Source organism: Felis catus, chromosome D4 (genome assembly GCF_018350175.1).
Source record: "Felis catus isolate Fca126 chromosome D4, F.catus_Fca126_mat1.0, whole genome shotgun sequence".
In the NCBI taxonomy this organism is placed as follows: domain Eukaryota; kingdom Metazoa; phylum Chordata; class Mammalia; order Carnivora; family Felidae; genus Felis; species Felis catus.
In genome coordinates this window covers 41,184,605-41,201,640 of record NC_058380.1, presented here as the reverse complement: position 1 = coordinate 41,201,640, position 17,036 = coordinate 41,184,605, and the positions used below count along the sequence as shown (strand labels likewise).

The 17,036-nt window shown below is 48.9% G+C and overlaps 1 long non-coding RNA gene across 1 annotated transcript; it reads right to left on the bottom strand.

The window, feature by feature from the left end:
- Positions 1-217: 217 nt before the first annotated feature.
- Positions 218-6,243, bottom strand: LOC123381770. The gene is made up of 2 exons (XR_006589178.1): positions 3,645-6,243; positions 218-431 (listed from the first exon to the last, which is right to left on the bottom strand). It is a non-coding gene; the product is annotated as an uncharacterized LOC123381770 (long non-coding RNA).
- Positions 6,244-17,036: the final 10,793 nt, after the last annotated feature.

Below are 17,036 nucleotides of genomic sequence, written 5' to 3'. Positions count from 1 at the left end.
CAGAGAATAGCCTTCTTTCCAAATGCCAGTGGAAATATGAGTTTCCTGCAATCCTGCAGAGGAGCCCATGTGTTGTGGGGTTGGAAAATTTGGTGTCCTGGCTCATGTGTCATCTTTCTTGCTCACACCATTTGCTTTAGAAAATAGTTGTTTTAAACGACACTTTCTTTTTTCTTGTACATTTTCCACTGACATAAGTAGAGAGAAGACACGTAACTTAAGTTCTGCAGTGGTTCTTTATGTGGTAAAATATTCCTTCATGTTGGAACCAACCCATGGCAACAAGAGACAGGTGGCCACCAACAGGAGTCCTTCAACTCTTCTGTGCTGGTCTTGCTGTTAACTAGTGTCCCCTGGAGAGTGGATCTGGTGCTTAGAGGGGTTCTCTTGGAGACATCATTATTGGGATAAAATGCTATTTAATCGGTTCTCTGATAAAGAAAATAGAATGAAGCCCAGGTTTTTATGCAGAGCGTGAGACCAATCTATTGACTTATTCAGCCCTAAGCAGCGACGTTGAGAGGCCCACACCGCCCCATCTCTGATTTCATGTCCCTGCCCATAATGAAGTTCTGTCTCCCGTTGTAATCTGACCATCTTGGCTCAAGTTGAGAAACACCTGTGGTATTTGAATCTCATGGAGCCAGTGGCTCCTAAAACTCTGAAACCTGAGAAGCAACATCTGTCTGCCTTTCTCCTCTTCCAACAACCAGTCTGTGGCACTACCAGGGAGTAAATGCTGAATAAGGCTGGTGGCTAGTGCTGAACAGGAGAGACCCGGCAAAGCATTAAATACTGAGCCTTCAGCATGTGGGGCTATCTGTCCGAGCCAGCTTGCCTTTCCCCCTCACACAATGGAAAGGAAATTTATTAGGCAAATTCTTCCACAGCAGGAATAGTGCAAGAGTCTGAACAATTGGTCAGCAACATGCCAGGATCATGATTTGAGATGGCCAGAACTATTTGTCTTGTGCTTATGTAGAGTCGGAGGGACATCAGCTAAGAGGAATTAGTGTGTTCATTTTGCTGACCCTTTTTGTCCGGTTCAACACAGAAGGCTGGCCTAGAGACTAAAGGGAGAAGGGGCCTTGGCAAACAGAGCACAGAGCTGATGACATCTTTCTTGCCTCATTTTCTTGGGTTCTTCACCCTTCTCCAGGGGGCCTGAAGCAAGAAAACTTTTACTTTCTAATTCAAACTCATCATCTCTTAAGGCTCTACATGGGAATCTAAATTTCTCTTCCTTTTCTCCTTTGCTTTTATGAGTTAGAAGGATGCCTGTGTTTCCAAGCACAGGCAGGACAGTAATGGAGTCTTGGCCCATTGATAGTGAGGGTAGGAGGTGGATATTCTGGTTCTCTTAAAGTTGGTGGGCATCCCAGCTTCCAATCCCTGGGAGCACAGCCACTCAGCCAACTACCTTGATTGGTTTGGGAATGTAGAAGTCCCAAATCCAATTGGATGCCCTTTTGGAATTCATAAGTAAGTGAACTTTGGGGAAGGGTGTCAGAAAGGCAGTAATCTGAGAATAAAAGTGCTTTCGGAGGGTAATATAAAAGAGTAGAGAAGCCATAAGTGTGCCAGGCATTGCCCTTAGTGCTGGGTGTACCCATTGATGCCAGTCAGATGTTGGTGCTTGTGATGGAGAAGGTTGAAAAGTGCTGACCCGGGGCGCCTGGGTGGCGCAGTCGGTTAAGCGTCCGACTTCAGCCAGGTCACGATCTCTCGGTCCCTGAGTTCGAGCCCCGCGTCAGGCTCTGGGCTGATGGCTCAGAGCCTGGAGCCTGTTTCCGATTCTGTGTCTCCCTCTCTCTCTGCCCCTCCCCCGTTCATGCTCTGTCTCTGTCCCCCAAAAAATAAATAAACATTGAAAAAAAAATTAAAAAAAAAAAAAAAAAAGAAAAGTGCTGACCCAGGAAGCAAACCGTGAGCAAGCAGATGCTCCCCAAGTAGGTGAATGATGGAGTGAGCAATAGGTTCACTGACTGTTATTTAACATACTACCCCTCCCAAGTGTGCATTTTTGGTTTTGTTTATAAATGTTTATTTATTTTTGAGAGAGACAGAGTGAGTAAGGGAGGGGCAAAGAGAGAGGTGACGGAGGATCCGAAGCGGGTTCTGCACTGACAGCAGCGAGCCCGAGACAGGGCTCGAACTCACAAACCATGAGATCCTGACCTGAGCCGAAGTCACACCCTTAAGTGACTGAGCCCGCCAGGCGTTTGTTTCTAAATGGAGTCTCTGGGAGTGAAACCGTGGTGGGGGCGGGGCGGGGGGGGGGGGGCAGCGTCTCAGAGTGGTCTCCAGAATCAGGTCATCCTGAATCTGAGTCCTGGCTCTGTCACCACTGGTGGTATTATTTTTGGCAACATGTTAGCTTTCTTCAGTCTCAGCTTCCTGGCCTGCAAATAGGGACCATGCTAGTGCCTGCTTCACAGGATTGTTGTAAGGATCAAAGGCACCAAAGCATAGGTGATGCTTATATGACACATTTTATATGTGTCAGCTTGGCTAGGCTATAATGCCCAGGTGCTTGGCCAAACACCAATCTAGATGTTGCTGTGAAAGTATTTTCTAGATGTGGTTATCATTTAAATCAGTAGACTTTGAGTAAAGCAGATTACCCTCCAGAAGGTAAGTGGGCTTCATCCAGTCAGTTGAAGGCCTTAAGGGAAAAGACTGACGTCCCCCAGAGAGGAAGGAATTATGCCTCCAGACCATCTTTGGACTTAAGACTACAACAGCAACTCTTCCCTGGGTCTCTGGCCTACCAACCTGTCCTGCAGATTTCTGACTTGCCAGGCCCTGCAATGGCATGAGCCAATTCCTTAAAATAAGTCTCTCTCTCTCTCTCTCTCTGGACGAATAGATAGGTCTTGTATTAGTTCCATTTCTCTGGAGGATTCTGACTAATACAGCATGTTCACAGTACCGAGCACAGCTCTCAGCACACTACGTGCTTGATAAAAGCTAATCCCCGAGATGATGAAGTTTTGTACCCCAGGACCTGTGGGTGCTCGTGGGAAAGTTATTAGGGGCTGGGGACCAGGGAGAACAAAAGCCCTGCACATCAGCCCTGCAGCATACGATTTAGGTAGCAGCAGCTCTGAGAGAGGTGTTGGGCTGACACCTGCTATTCTGGGGGACAGAAGGCTGAGCCTCTCGTCCTGGGACCCGTCTGGGTCCCCTCCCCCGCCATCCGCACAGCCCCTCAGCCCTCACCAGGGAGACGATCTGCAACTCAAGCTCCTTGGCAGCTGTGCCTGTGGATGCTGGCTTCTCACTCCCCATCCCCGCAGCCCGGCCCACAGATGTTTTCTCCTGGCCTTTCTTCTTTTAGACCTTGTTTCCTCTTCTGACCCAAACTCCCGGCGAGGCTTTTGGGTTAGCTATGTTTTTCCTCCAGAGCCTCTTTGACTCTGTTATCATCACTAAATCATCTGAATCATCAGCTCAGTATGGAGCCACTGACACAGGAGGGAGACCCCCAGCTCACCCTTCTCCCCCCTCTTTCCTCTGGGTGGCTATTACAGGTGGCAAGTAGGAGGGGAGTGGACCCTACAGCACTGAAACGCCTGTTGTTCGCTGTCCCCAAGCCCAGAAAAGCCACATTCTCCTCCCGGCCTGCCCTTCCCCAGCCTCACCTGCCTGGGACTCTCCTTCCCTTTCCGCTGGCACCTCCCAGGACAGGCCTTGTCAGGCTCCCTCAGGGCCTCATTTCCAGGAGCTGGAAGACAGAAGGAAGCTACAGACACTTGAAAATTCAGCTGGGGTCTCTTAAGGAGTCTGTGGTCTGCAATGACTGTGGCTCCTGTACCATAGGTCAAGTATGTGATGGCTGTGGGCACCTTCAGAGGCCACTTACAGAGAACCATAGTTTGATGGGCTTTAGCAGCCTCCCTAGGCCGTGCACTGCTTTGAGAGAGTCCGCAGCTAATGGCCAGAGAAGAAGAGTCCTAATTAAGGCCACCCAACGAACTGGGAGCCAGACTGGAGCTCGAGTGTGGGTCTTCTGATTCTAGCCCAGTGCTCCAGCGCTTTCTTTCTTCAGATTGCCTGGAATAGGTGTTGTAGGAGACGGTCGTCACCTTGGCAATGATGTATCTGGATGCTGTATCTGAGGGTCGTTGATAGGTTGATTCAAACTGTGTTCATTCACAGGAGGGCCCAGGATTCCTAGGCAGCTTGTGGAACTCATAGAGAGAAGGAGAAAAAGAGACGAAAGATGAGAACAGCCCAACATAGATCTCTGGTCTCATTAGTTTGTTGATTCCTTCACTCCTTGATTCACTTGTACAGTCATTCTTTTGTTCCACTGTGGGTGTTTGGGATGCCCTATCTAGCTCTCACCATCAATGTCACAGGTTCTACCTTGAAGAATTCTTGGCCTCACTCCAGGCATGAGATGTTTGAGCTCTGGGTACAATGATGGCCTTCACACAGACAGACACAGACAGGCACATGCGCGCGCGCGCACACACACACACACACACACACACAGCTTTGGCAAAAATGAAAAAGAGAAGGTGGGGTTGACAGGTGAACAGTTGTTCCTTCGTCCCACAGACCTTAAAGTTACAGAATGTTCTCTGTCCGCTTCCCCGTGAGCCACTAAGCCTGCAAATCCAGTGGCTACAGTGTCCCTGGCTACAGTAGCTGTGGTTTTAGGGGTCCTGGCTGGACTTTGTGGGTGGGCACCTCCATGCTTCCTCCCTTCTCAGGCTTGCTCCTCAGGGCCTGATTGTGGGACCTCTTCCCCCTCCCTGGCCATCTCCCTCAGGCCCACAGCTGTTAGAGCTCAGCCTGCCAAGTCTCCCAGAGTCGTATGGAACTCACCACCCAATGTAGGTGGGAAGGACGTGGACGTGCAGTCAGCTGGGTGGGAAGGCGGCTCCCAGGAGGCAACACTCTGAGGTCCACGCCAACCCCACCCCTAACTGATATTTTCAGCAATTCCGTGAGAGGCACTGGGAAGGACGTTTGGCCCAAAGACCATCACTCTTCACAGCTCAGTCCCTGAGAAACATGGCAGGGATTCCTCAGACAACCCCAGAGGCCAGGGATTGGAGAAGTGAAGAGGCAACTTCTCTCCAAGGAGAGGCCAAGGGACCCATGAACCCTGAGGATCTGATGCTGCTTATGGTCAGACCCTGTGTGGTCCATCAAGACAGAAAAAAGAAGAAGAAGAAGAAGAAGAAGAAGAAGAAGAAGAAGAAGAAGAAGAGAGAGGGAGGGGGAGGGGAGGGAGAAGGAGAAGGAGAAGGAGAAGAAGAAGAAGAAGAAGAAGAAAGGAGTGAAAAAGTATTAAGAAGCTGCAGACTTTCTTATAAAGAGCTTAGACTTTGGAGTTAGACAGCCTCTAACACTGCCCAGCTCTGCAACTTTGGGCAAGTTACTTAACTTCTCTGAGCCAAATCTCTAAAACGGGATAATGATACTTTTCCTCCCGGGCTGCTGTAAGAATTAGAGAAAATATTTACAAAGCACAAAGACAGTGCCTGGCGGTACCTTACTAATGACGATGATAGAAGTCTGGGAAGCACTTACACTGTTCTCGGGAGCTGGTAGATTTTAGGTCATCTTTTTATTCTTGATGGAACACAGTGGATGTTACAGGTACAAACACGGGCAGGGTCTCTGACTTTGTGCTGAGGCTTCTTCCCCAGGAGACTGAAAGCGCCCACCTCTTGTCACAAGGGCATGTGACTCAGAAGAGGGGATGCCAGACCCTGAGTCAATGGCAACACTGTCTCAGAGCACCTATGTCCCCTTGGGTGGACTCCTCTGCACCCAGGGATCAGACGCAGCCCTGCTTTGTTCTGAAACCACAAGGTGGTGTGGCCGGCAGCCAGAGAGAGTGCTTCTTTTTCCAAAGTATGTTTGCTGTATAAACACAATCGTAAAATAAAAGCCAAGTGTCGGCGATGGCGGGGTCGGAGCGAGAGCGGGGAGAGGCGGCGTTGCTGGCGATGGCCAGCCGCTCCCGCCCAGCCCGGGCGGTCAGTGTGGAGGAGGAGAGCCCTGCATCCCATCACGCTGTCAGCCTGCACAGACCGTATTTTCTTCAAACCTCACTTGGCTGGAGCAGTTTGGAGAGGGTCAGGGAAGGAGGAGGCAGGCTCCAAGGCCTTGCTGGACTCGGAAAAATAATCTGGCTTCTACCGACTTGTCATCTGATCCATAAAATTCGCTGCTTGGGTCCTTAAGATGGTCCCCTGGGGCTTTATCTGGGTCTCAGATTCAAAAGCAGAGTTACTGACCATGGAGATGGCTCTACCATCAAGTAGCCAAGAAAAGGGTGACCTGGGTTCCCAGACACCCCCCGCCCCCCCCGGCTGCGTATGCCTCTGTGGCTAAAATCAAATGGAAGTTTGGACCGATGGTCTGTGGCAACTCAAGCTTCCATCCCTTCGAAGACTTGTCTTGATCAGGACGAAGTGGGCAGAAGGGCTTGAATTGTCACAGCAGCTGTCTTAACCTTCAGTGCCATGATGGCTGCAGGTTTCCATCTCTTACCCCCGCTGCCCCCTTGACCTGCTTGCTTGCTCCTTCTCCTCAGTCCCGTCCCTCCCCCATGACTCGTGGACTTTACCAATAATTCCAAACTGCCCCCCAGTTGCAGCCACCCCAAGTTCCATCCCTGGCTTGGACCGCTTTATCCTTCAAGGAGGGTGAGGAGTCAGGGGGAGGTGCAAGGGGTCTGGAAAAGGCATGCTAGGCTCTGAATCGAATTCAGACGTACTGCTCTCTGTCTGCTCAGAAGGAAAACTTACGACTCACAGCTGCGGTGCGGCGAGCACGGGGATGAAGCCATGGAGGGCCCCCGCATATTTTCCTTGGCCTGCACACAAGTCGTTGACATCATTTCAGACTTCGCCATTCATCCACTGCTGCTCGGAGCTTGTGTGGTTGTGTGGGGCTGTGTTCCAGAGTCTGGGGAAGGTCTGATTGCAAATTGGGTGGTGGTGGGGATGGAGGTGGTCCCGTGGAGTTTGTAAAAACAAACAGAAATGCACTGAACCTTGTCTTTCCTCCCCTGGAATGATGAGGGAAACTAACCCCCACCCGCCCTGACCAACCCACTCCTCCAGTGCAAACAGACCCAGGCCAAGGCTAGCGGGGACCCAGAGAAGCCTTTGTGCTGTCTGCACTATTTTGGGGAATGATGACGAATGTTCGCCACAGGTAAGAAAAGCAGGGGTTCCAGTAGCAAATTCTATCACATCCTTCCAGACGTCACTCGGGCCTCTCTGGGCCCATCTGCATTCTCCTGCAAATCCTGGGTAGCAGGAAAACCCTGTTAATGGTTCCCAGAGGTCTCAGAAAAGAAAATGGCAAAAGTAGGAAATGTTAATATCAGGAAACAGGGCATGCGTGTAGGTGCGTGCTGTGCAGGATTAATAATGATTTTTAGAAGACAGCTCTTCTGTGCTGGGGCTATCGTAAAGGAAGTCCTCTTTTAGCTGAGCTGCCCACCTCCTTGCATTGTCCCTCAATTCCGGTAGCATAGAGTGCGGTTGGGACAGTGGTTAAGAACGAGGTGGGGGTGGAGGGAATGCTTGGGGGCAAGATTAGAGAGTGCAGGTGAAAGGGCCTCTGACTCACCCAAATGTTGCTTCCTTTGTCGACACCGTGAGACACCATGTTTCCCACCATGGGCAAAACTCTGGACTTTGTCACTGAGAAAAAAACTGCCTGGGCTCTAGCCACCATGGAGCTGAATTTGAACCCTGCCAGAGGCCACTCTTGGTTCGATAGCAGCCAGGGCCTCCTCCTCTACGCGACCTCGGGAACAGGATCGCTTCTTTCTCAAACGTCACCTGACACAGAGAGTTTGAGGAGAGGGCTCTGCCCCGGGACGTTCCTGGAAAAGTTCCTGGAAATGTCAAACAACCAGTTCACTCCAGGGAAAGTAGACCTGATCTGCAGCATTTGCCAATTTCTATGGTGTAAATTCCACCCCCCCCCCCCATCCGGATCAATTTCAAGCTACCAACCGTTGGGAGACAAGTCACTGGTCTTTTGTGTTTCTGCCCATCTTATGAGCAAAGATACTGACGCCTTTTGTTCTGCACTCTTTGTAACAATGTTTGTTTTCTGTCTGTCTCTCTTTCTCTCTCTTCCCCCAGTGCTGGAAACACAGGACTTCACGTCCCTAGAAGATGAGAGGTATTTGTGATAGAAAGAGTCCTGATCCCTGAATCGGTTCTTATGGAGGAGCCACCCAGGAGAGCCATCTATCAAAAATATCCACATTAGACTCTGTGTGAATGAGAAATCAACTTTTCTCATGGCAGAGCATTGATATTTAAGGTGTGCGTAGCACCTACCACCACCTACTCTAACTAATATAAGTAGCCACCACTATTTTCTCCCTTCATTGATGAGGAAACCGAGGCTCGCAGGTTAATGGACCAGGTGTCATTACCAGTAAATGGCAGAGCCAGGATTCAAACCTAGGCCTGTCTGCCTCCAAAGCTTTTTGCTTGACTTTGCTGACTCGTCGTGACAACGGCCCACGTGTGGCAAGGGTTCTGAGGTCCACAGATTTGCCCAGGATGGGAAACAGGTCTCCCTGCCAGAGAAAGCCAGTTATCTTTGGTAATCAGTCCTGCCTTCAGGGAAGTCTGGAAGGCTGACCATCTGCAGCTTCCAGGAAGATTGATTCCTTGTGTCCAAGCCACTGCTGTTCAGGGCAGAGCAAGGATCCCCTGAAGAACTCTTAACCTGATGAGTATTGCACGTTCAGGACAGCTGGTGGACTAAATGAGGGCCCCCCCCACGACCACTGAGAGACCCCTGTCACCATGGGATTGCAAACATTGCAACAATTCAGTAGGAACTCATACCACGAAATTGCTGAACACCCGCTGTCTGCCTTCCGGTGAGGGGTCCCAGGGAGTCACAGCCAGGATGACGAGGACCCTGGGAAACAGCTTCCTGGCTTTAACTCACAAAGGGTCCCGGGTGACGTCAGTTAGGCACACTTATGCACTTATTGAGCACCTGCTGTGTACATTACAGCTGCAATCACTACTGCTTTCGAAACCCTGTTTCAGAGACTGACGAAGGATTTTGTTGTTCTGCTCTCTGGCTATGTTTGAAAGAAAAATCGGACAATGCTACTAAAATAAGGTCACATTTGGTTTGACATTTAATGAATCATCTTTGCTGAAAAGGGTAAAAATACATAAATTCAGGACTGCCTTGGAAAATACCCGACATGGAAATGCTGTGGGATGATGTGAACCAAACAGAAGAGGTGAAGGGGGCCACATCTGTCTTATCCAGATGTGTCCCAGCGCCGATGCAGGGCAAACACTCAGAAAGTATCTCTGAAATGCTTAGCTTAATAAACAAGAGCCGTCTGAGCTGCTGAGTAGCTCTTAAATCTTTCCCGAGCCCTCCAGAAATCTGTGGGGTTCACCTACATGTTAACTCAGGATGACGTGGAAACATTGCTGCCACAGACTTCCCCAGGATATTTGAGAAACACGCGGACTGCTCAGCAGCGGGTCTCAGTAACCGTTCACTCTCTGAGCCTGTGCCCTGTGGTTCCGCCATCACCCCTTCCAGGCTCTTGGTGCTTCTGACGCAAACTGAAGACCACAGCCCGAGGTGTGAGTGGATAAGCATGAAATGACTATAGCTGCAAGGCTGAGTGCCTGACTGCTGAGCTCTGGAAAATGCCAACTTCACAGACCATTTCTTTCTCTGAGTCCCGCCCAGCTCCTCCCAAGCCTTGGCATCCAACAGTCCAAGAGTAGTAATAGTAACTAATAATAGAAATCATTTCCAATCATAACACGTGGCCTGATCTTAGTATAGAGTCATAGGGATTAAAATACTCTCTGTATGAAAGAAACTGTTTGTTTCATGATTCGACCTTTGGCAAACACAGCTACTGGGTCCCCCACCGTCTCCCTGGGCTGGACTCTGCATCCGTGCCTAGGGAAATGCCAGTCTGTGCATAACTTATAGGGGCCCCTGTCTCTAACACAACTTGTCATCTTACTCCCTTCCCTCCTCCACCCTTTCACCGTTTACATCCCAAAAACTTGCGCGTGAGCTTGAATCTCCCCTAGTCACATGATGGGTGGCTCCCCATCATTTAGGTAAAAACATCCAAACCGCTTTGCCATTAAATGCCCCAAACTCTATACCACTCTTATATGCTACCCCTATTGCCCCATCTAGAATCCCATGCTCTAATCAAAACTGTCCATTCATGGGGCACCTGGGTGGCTCAGCCACTTGAGCATCCAACTTCAGCTCAGGTCATGATCTCGCAGTTTGTGAGTTCAAGCCTTGCATCAGACTCTGTGCTGTCAGTGTGGAGCCTGCTTCAGATCCTTCGTCTCCCTTTTTCTCTGCCCCTCCCCTGCTCTCTCTCTCTCTCTCTCTCTCTCAAAAAATGAATAAACACTAAAAAATTATCCATTCATGTTCTCTGAATGCATTCTTTTTTGGTTAACATTAAAGTAAAATGTATGTGTACTGAAGTACACAGATCCTCAGGGTATACATTGACAAATGTATACAACCATATTACCAACCGCTCACTATCTCCATAACTCAGAAAATTCCCTCAATTTTCTGCCCCTCGCATAGGAAACCACTTTCCGGATCTCTATCTCCACAACTTCGTTTGCCTGTCTCGAACTTGATATAAAGGAATCACATAGTATGTACTCTTTCGTGTCTGGCTTCTCCTGTATAAAGTAATATTTTGATATTAACACGTGCTATCGCATGTATTGGTAACGTATTCTTCATTTGTTAATCATGGCGCGAAGTATTTCGTAGTATGAATTGGCCCCAATGTTTGTATTCATTTACCGGCTGGCAGATACTTGCACTGTGTGCACTTTTCGCTGTCACACGTAAAGCTGCTATGAACACTCCAGCACAAATCTTACTGGGGACCTATGTTTTCATTTCTCTTAGGTAACTCCCTACGAGGGGGATCGCTGGCGCATAGGATAGATGCATTGTTATGTTCGTACGAGAATGGTAAGCTGTTTTCCAGGGTGGTCGTACCATTTCAGACTCTCACCAACAGTGTACAAGACTGAACACACTCTTTATTTTCTTGCCTCTGAGTCTTTGTTCTCACTATGTCCTGTGCCTGGAAAGTTCCACGGCTACAGCCTGACTCTTCTCCCATTAGTCACCTCTATTAAGCCACCTAATGTCTGTAACAAATAGCCCCAAACTGTATACCTTAAACTCAACAATGTTTCCTTCTCGTCCACATAATGTCCAGGGTAGTTCTATGCAGCAGAAGTTCTATGCCATCCCCAAAAAACCCATCCCCAGATAAGGCTTATAACATAACCCTGTGCATCAACATTTAGCCAATGGATGGGGAATGAGACGTTGGAGAAAGAACACCTTTTTCTTTACTGACTTGGCCCAGAGGCAGACATCATCCCTTTGGCTGAGGTTTCATTGTTGACAACTGGTCCCAGATCTCACCCAGAGGTGTGGAAGGCTGTGAAATGGAGACTCCAGGTGGACAGCACTTAACAGTCACAAGTCTGTACCATGGGAAAGCGAACACAAGGCTCTGGTGTACAGTTGGCAATTTCTACCACACCAGGGGTTAAAACCGTACCCTCCTTTCCCATCTGACTTTCTCCACTGAAACTGCCCCACAGTCTGTGTGGAATTAGTCCCTCCTTCCTCCGTACTCCTATCACACTTGCAATCCCTCTGAGTACAACACGTAAGATCTGCCTTCCATTAGTTATTTTCACGCTTCGTCCACTAGATGGCGACATCTTGGAGGGCGGTGGCCATCTTGGATCCCCCTGTTTGGCACAGGGTTGTCTCCCTAAGTGGTTGCTGAACTCACTGTGGTAGACACATATGGCATCCACCAGCTCCTCCTGTTGGACACACGTCTTTATGTTCCTCAGATCCCCAAGCATCTAGCTGAGGCCATGTGACTCGTCTGGCCAATGCAACACAGGTCACAGCGACCTGGCCACCGCCAGGTAGATGCAGTAGGAGTGGGAATGCTTCCCTGCGTTCTAGATCTCTCTTCCCTTGCCTGTCAATGGGAGCCAGTAGAGGGCTCAAGATCCAGACAGGCAGGGCCTGTGTCTTGAATACTGCATGAAGCCGAACCCCTCTGCTGACGTCACTGCTGAGATCAGGCGTTGTTTGTCAATCAGTCAGCCTACCCTAACACACTCACACTGTGTGAACTACAGCCACTAAACCCCGGGAGCTACACCAGTTCCCTTTTCTTTCCATTTCCTTTCATTACTTCTGAAGGCATGCTGACGATGTAACACCGGGCCCCATGCTGGTGTGGGATACCAGTGTCTAGGTAAAGAGAGCTCTTAAGGTTTAAGTTGAACTGCCATTTTGTAGTTCAACCTGCTAATGCCTCCACTGAGTCTTAAAAAATTATACATTTCTTCTGTAAAACATTCGACTTAAAAGTCTTAAAAGTCAGGTATGAATTCTTCCTCTGCAGCCTAAGTACATCACTACTCATTGGCTTAGGAAATATTTACTGAGCACCTATTACGTGTCACTTACTATTCTAGGTGCCAAAGAGAGCCCAGCAAATCAAACAGACCAAAGTCTCTGTCCTTGGCAACTTACGTCACAGCGAGAGACACAGGCAATAAACATATGGGTGTGATTATTGAAAAAATGGGAACAACAGAAATCCCCTCATATCGCCTCATGTCTGCTTCCCAGCTCCTAGCACGGGAGCACTTTCACATGTCTTTGGGTCAATAGTTGCCTCGTGTCTGTCTCACTCACAGAGCCGTGAGATCCATGACTCTGGGGTGCCCTTCTATCCTCAACATCTAGCACAGCGCTGACGCAGCGCAAACGCTCCATAAATATTTCCTGCATCAAAAAAAATGAATGACGCGAATTTCTCCTACCTGCTGAGAACCATTTATTTTCCAGGCACCATGCAAAATATTCACGTGCATTATCTCATTTAATTCTCATCCCTGCAAAGTAGCGATTAGTATCTCTCCAAGGGAGTGGGACCCAGAGAGGTTAAGTGACTGGCTCAATGCCACACGGCTATCAGTAAGTACAGACCTGCTACCAGAATTCACACACTTTCCTCAAGACCACACTGTGCCACACAGCAAGAGGTGTTTTTATATGTCCCATGTGTTCTTTCTCAACAACGAAGAGCAACAACTATGGGCCACTGTTCCTGTGAGCTGGAAAATTCATCCCCCTTCCGCAATTTGCCCTGGTCAGCCGGCCGGCCTTCGCCGGCAGATGGAAGATGTGCGCTTGTGGTAATTACAGACCGTGTTGTCCTTTTCATTTATGTCTTCACAATCCAGCTTGACATTGTGTCATAAAAGTTTATGTACTGTGTTCTCTCCGCTCCTTACTAATATTCTCTGGCATTCTCCCTGGCCATCCAGAATCAATACTATCGCTCCTCTCTCAATAAAGTAGGGAGCTATGAACAAGGCCCAAATGTGCACAATGGCTATTTGCAGCAATTAGACGTCACGCTGAAAAATGGCCACGCTGAAGGAGAGTGGGCAAGATCTAAGGACCAGCACGTCACTAATGTCTCTCACCAGGGACTCTGGAAATTGGACTGCTTAAAAAAATACCCTCTCTCCTCTCACCTCTTCTCCCTCTCACACTCTTTGTGTCTCTTTCTTTCTCACAAGAGATAAGGAGAGAGAAGCGCATTCAAATTAGGGACCCCAGCAATCGATTTTTACTTGCAGTTGGTGGATTGTAATCAATGTTAATTAACCAGATTCTTTTTCAGCAAAGGTTGGGACAGGAGAGTAACTGCACAATATTTTTGACCAAGACAACAGATATTAATGGGCCTTGGTATGGTCAGAGAGCAGGAGAGAGAGGGAAGGCGGGTGCCGAGAGGCTCAGCGGGAGAGAACAGGTGCACAGCAAGAGAAGAGATGTGAACAGTTTCAAGGTGGTCCTATCAATAGAGGCTCAGCTATTTACACATCCTCTGCTAAGAAGCAGACTTCCTGTCCCAGGCGCAGTGGGCCGCATGGGGAACGATTCCTATATCGCCAACCAGTCAGTGGTAGCCAAAAGGAGGGTGACAGGTGACTCAGGCCAACCGCCTTCCCATGATGCCAGTCACTAGGGAGGGTTGCTCACTCCTCAACAATGAGGTTCAATGAGAAGACAGAGGAATTTAACAATGGAAGGTTTGGCTTTGAGCCTTAGGAGGTGCTCCCTGGCTATGGAACTGTGGGCAAGTTACCTAACATCCAGACCCTCAATTCACTTATCTACAGTGGACATAATTACAACTGACCTCACGGGCACTGACTCAAATGAAACCAGACATGGAGGCACGTTGTAACATGCTACAGGAATGTCAGCAGCGACCACTGTTACAAGTAACAAGGACAAAGCCCCAGAGCCTCTGATGGTAACCAGCCAATGTATGAGATGGGACCAGGTGTTCCTTTCTGATCCCTAAAGATGTAGGAAGTTGTCTTGGCAGTTATCCATGCCAGTCATGTTTGAAAAGTTCACCTATCTCTAAATAAAAATCTAGCATTGAGAAGAGGACCCTCAAATATGCCAGTGCTGCTTCTCAATATCCCAGAGAACTCAGAAAGTTATGACATCTGGAAACATGCTAGAGCTGCCAGAAATCACCCCAAAAGTGGTATCTGCTTTGAAAAGGTACATGCATTACAAATTTTTGGACAAGAGAGAAAATAAAAACAGAAGAAGCCTATGGGCACCATCTCTTCGAGCAACTTATCACGGTCAGGGTCTCTGGGCTTCCCCCAGCACCATTTTGGTCAAATGGTGCCTCAACCTCCAAATGAGGCTCCCAAAGCCTTCAATCAAGAGAAGGGCACCAAAAATGCTCATGCTCTTCAAGTCAACTGGGGGTGAGGCAGCACGTTGGGGAACACTTGTAGAAAAAGTTAGGCAAGAAAAAGATTTTAATTACCCTGGGTGCTCCCCTGGGACTCTGGGATACAAAAGTGCCTACCGTGGTGATGTACACCAGCTCCTTCTTTCTCAGACAGGAGTCCACCACTTAAAGAAGGTGAGTGGAAAAAGAGGCTGTCAGAAACTCATGGATTCAATACACTGCAGAGTACCTGCCCCAAGGAAGCACTCCCCCAGCACACTGGAGACTCAGAGGGTCTCTGCGTTCAAGTTGCTCACAGAATACTGGGGTTGGCTGGAGAGAGGCAAGTTAACAGATGGGCAACATGCAGGGCATGGGGGGAGCACAGAAGAGGGGTGCGTTCCTTAGCTAGGGCTATAGTGGTTGGAGAAAGAAGGAGTCTTGAGTGAAGTGACATTCTCAGTAAAGAGAAGGACAAAAGAGCAGAAGGGAAAATGAACTGAGGAAATAAGAAAAGGAGGGAAAATCAGGAGATAGCAGGGAAAGAAATGATTACCTCACCCCAGGATTTATATACTAAGCTCATATGCAAATCTTGTCTCATTGATCTGTGACTTCAGTGAATAAAACTGCCTTTTCTGGGGCTATTGATTGTGAAGCAAGCTGAGAAGGCCAGGTCATCCTGAGTAGACCTGGCGGGTGGGAGGGGGGGGGATGGGGAGGGTGAGCTCACAGTGGGTGGGCCTTGTACTTAATTAGGGAAGAGCGATTGCCTACAGAGACCTAAGGCACATCCTCGTGGGAGGAAGCATCTCCAATAATACCCCTCTCCCCCACACAAAAACCTCTGTATTCTGTATTTTGGCAAAAAGGGCCGTGTCCACCATCCCAGAGCCCTAGAGCAGGGGCCTCTCTTGGCCTGGTGTAAAGGTGCACGTCTTCAGGGTGATTGGTCCCCAGAAACTAGTAGAATTCAACGTAGACCTGACAGAGGCAGAGCGTTGAGTATGGGCAAATCTGCACACTTCGGGAAAATGGGATGAGCTTCCACACGATATGCTCCTGGGAGTGACAGTGGGGAGCTGAGAGAGTGCAGGAGGCCTCTTCACTGGATCTGCAGCAAACCCTCCCAGAGCTGGGTCACACTGTGGAAGGCGGGGGGCACATGGAGCCACCCGGGGAGAGGTAGCCTTAACACAACACAGGTTTTAAACAAGAACATGATGATGGAAATTCTGTCACTATCCTGTTGAAAAATTTTCAGTGGAAAGCCACTAAAAGTTATTGAATCATTTTTCAGATTTGTGTCTCTTCACCGTTCTTAAAGGGGGTGTTTCAGTCACGTCAGATATTATCAATCTTGGGTATGGAAAGCCTCTACCTCACCCGCCTCCCAAGACTGATGCAGAAGCATAAAGCTGACCAATCATCCCAGTCGGTCTGAAAATACTGAAAACCTTGTGTCCTGGGAAATCCCTTAACTCCAGACAAGTTCGTGGGTCACAGTAGGCTTGACCAACAAGTGGCCACGAAGGCTCAACTCAGGACTGTCTGAAGGGCCATCTCAGTCTCAGTGAGGCTTTCCCTGGGCCTGCTTCCCAGCTCAACTGCTTCCTCTGTACAACCAGCCTGGTTTCCAGGCCCTCCACTTCCACAGGGATTGATCCCAAGGACCCTCCCTAACAAACAGCTTGAACTCTGCCCCAGAGTCTGCATCTGGAGACCTCAGTTGAAACTCCATGACGTAATAATTATGAAATGAAAGAGAAAGCGAAATGTTATGCACAAAATTGTGATTTCCGCACCCCCCCCCCCCCCCCCCCGCTGCGCTCCATGCCAAGATGAAATGAAAAAGCTCTAACCCTCAGCAATTCCAAATGTGGCCGTATTTGGAGATAGAGACTCGGTAGGTATAATTAGTTCAGTTCGATGAGGTCATACAGGAGTAGGGTGGGCCAATCTAATATGACCAGTATCCTTTCAAGAACAAGAGAGAGGCGCACAGAGGCGATAACGCCATGTGAAGGCACGGAGACATTGGGGGGGGGGGGGAGGTGGAGAACACAGAAGCAGAGACTGAGTTATGCCGCCACAGACTAAGGCATGCGTGAAGCTTGGAAGAGGAAGGGAAGGATCCTTCCTCAGAGGCTTCAGAGGGAGCATGGTTCTGCCGACA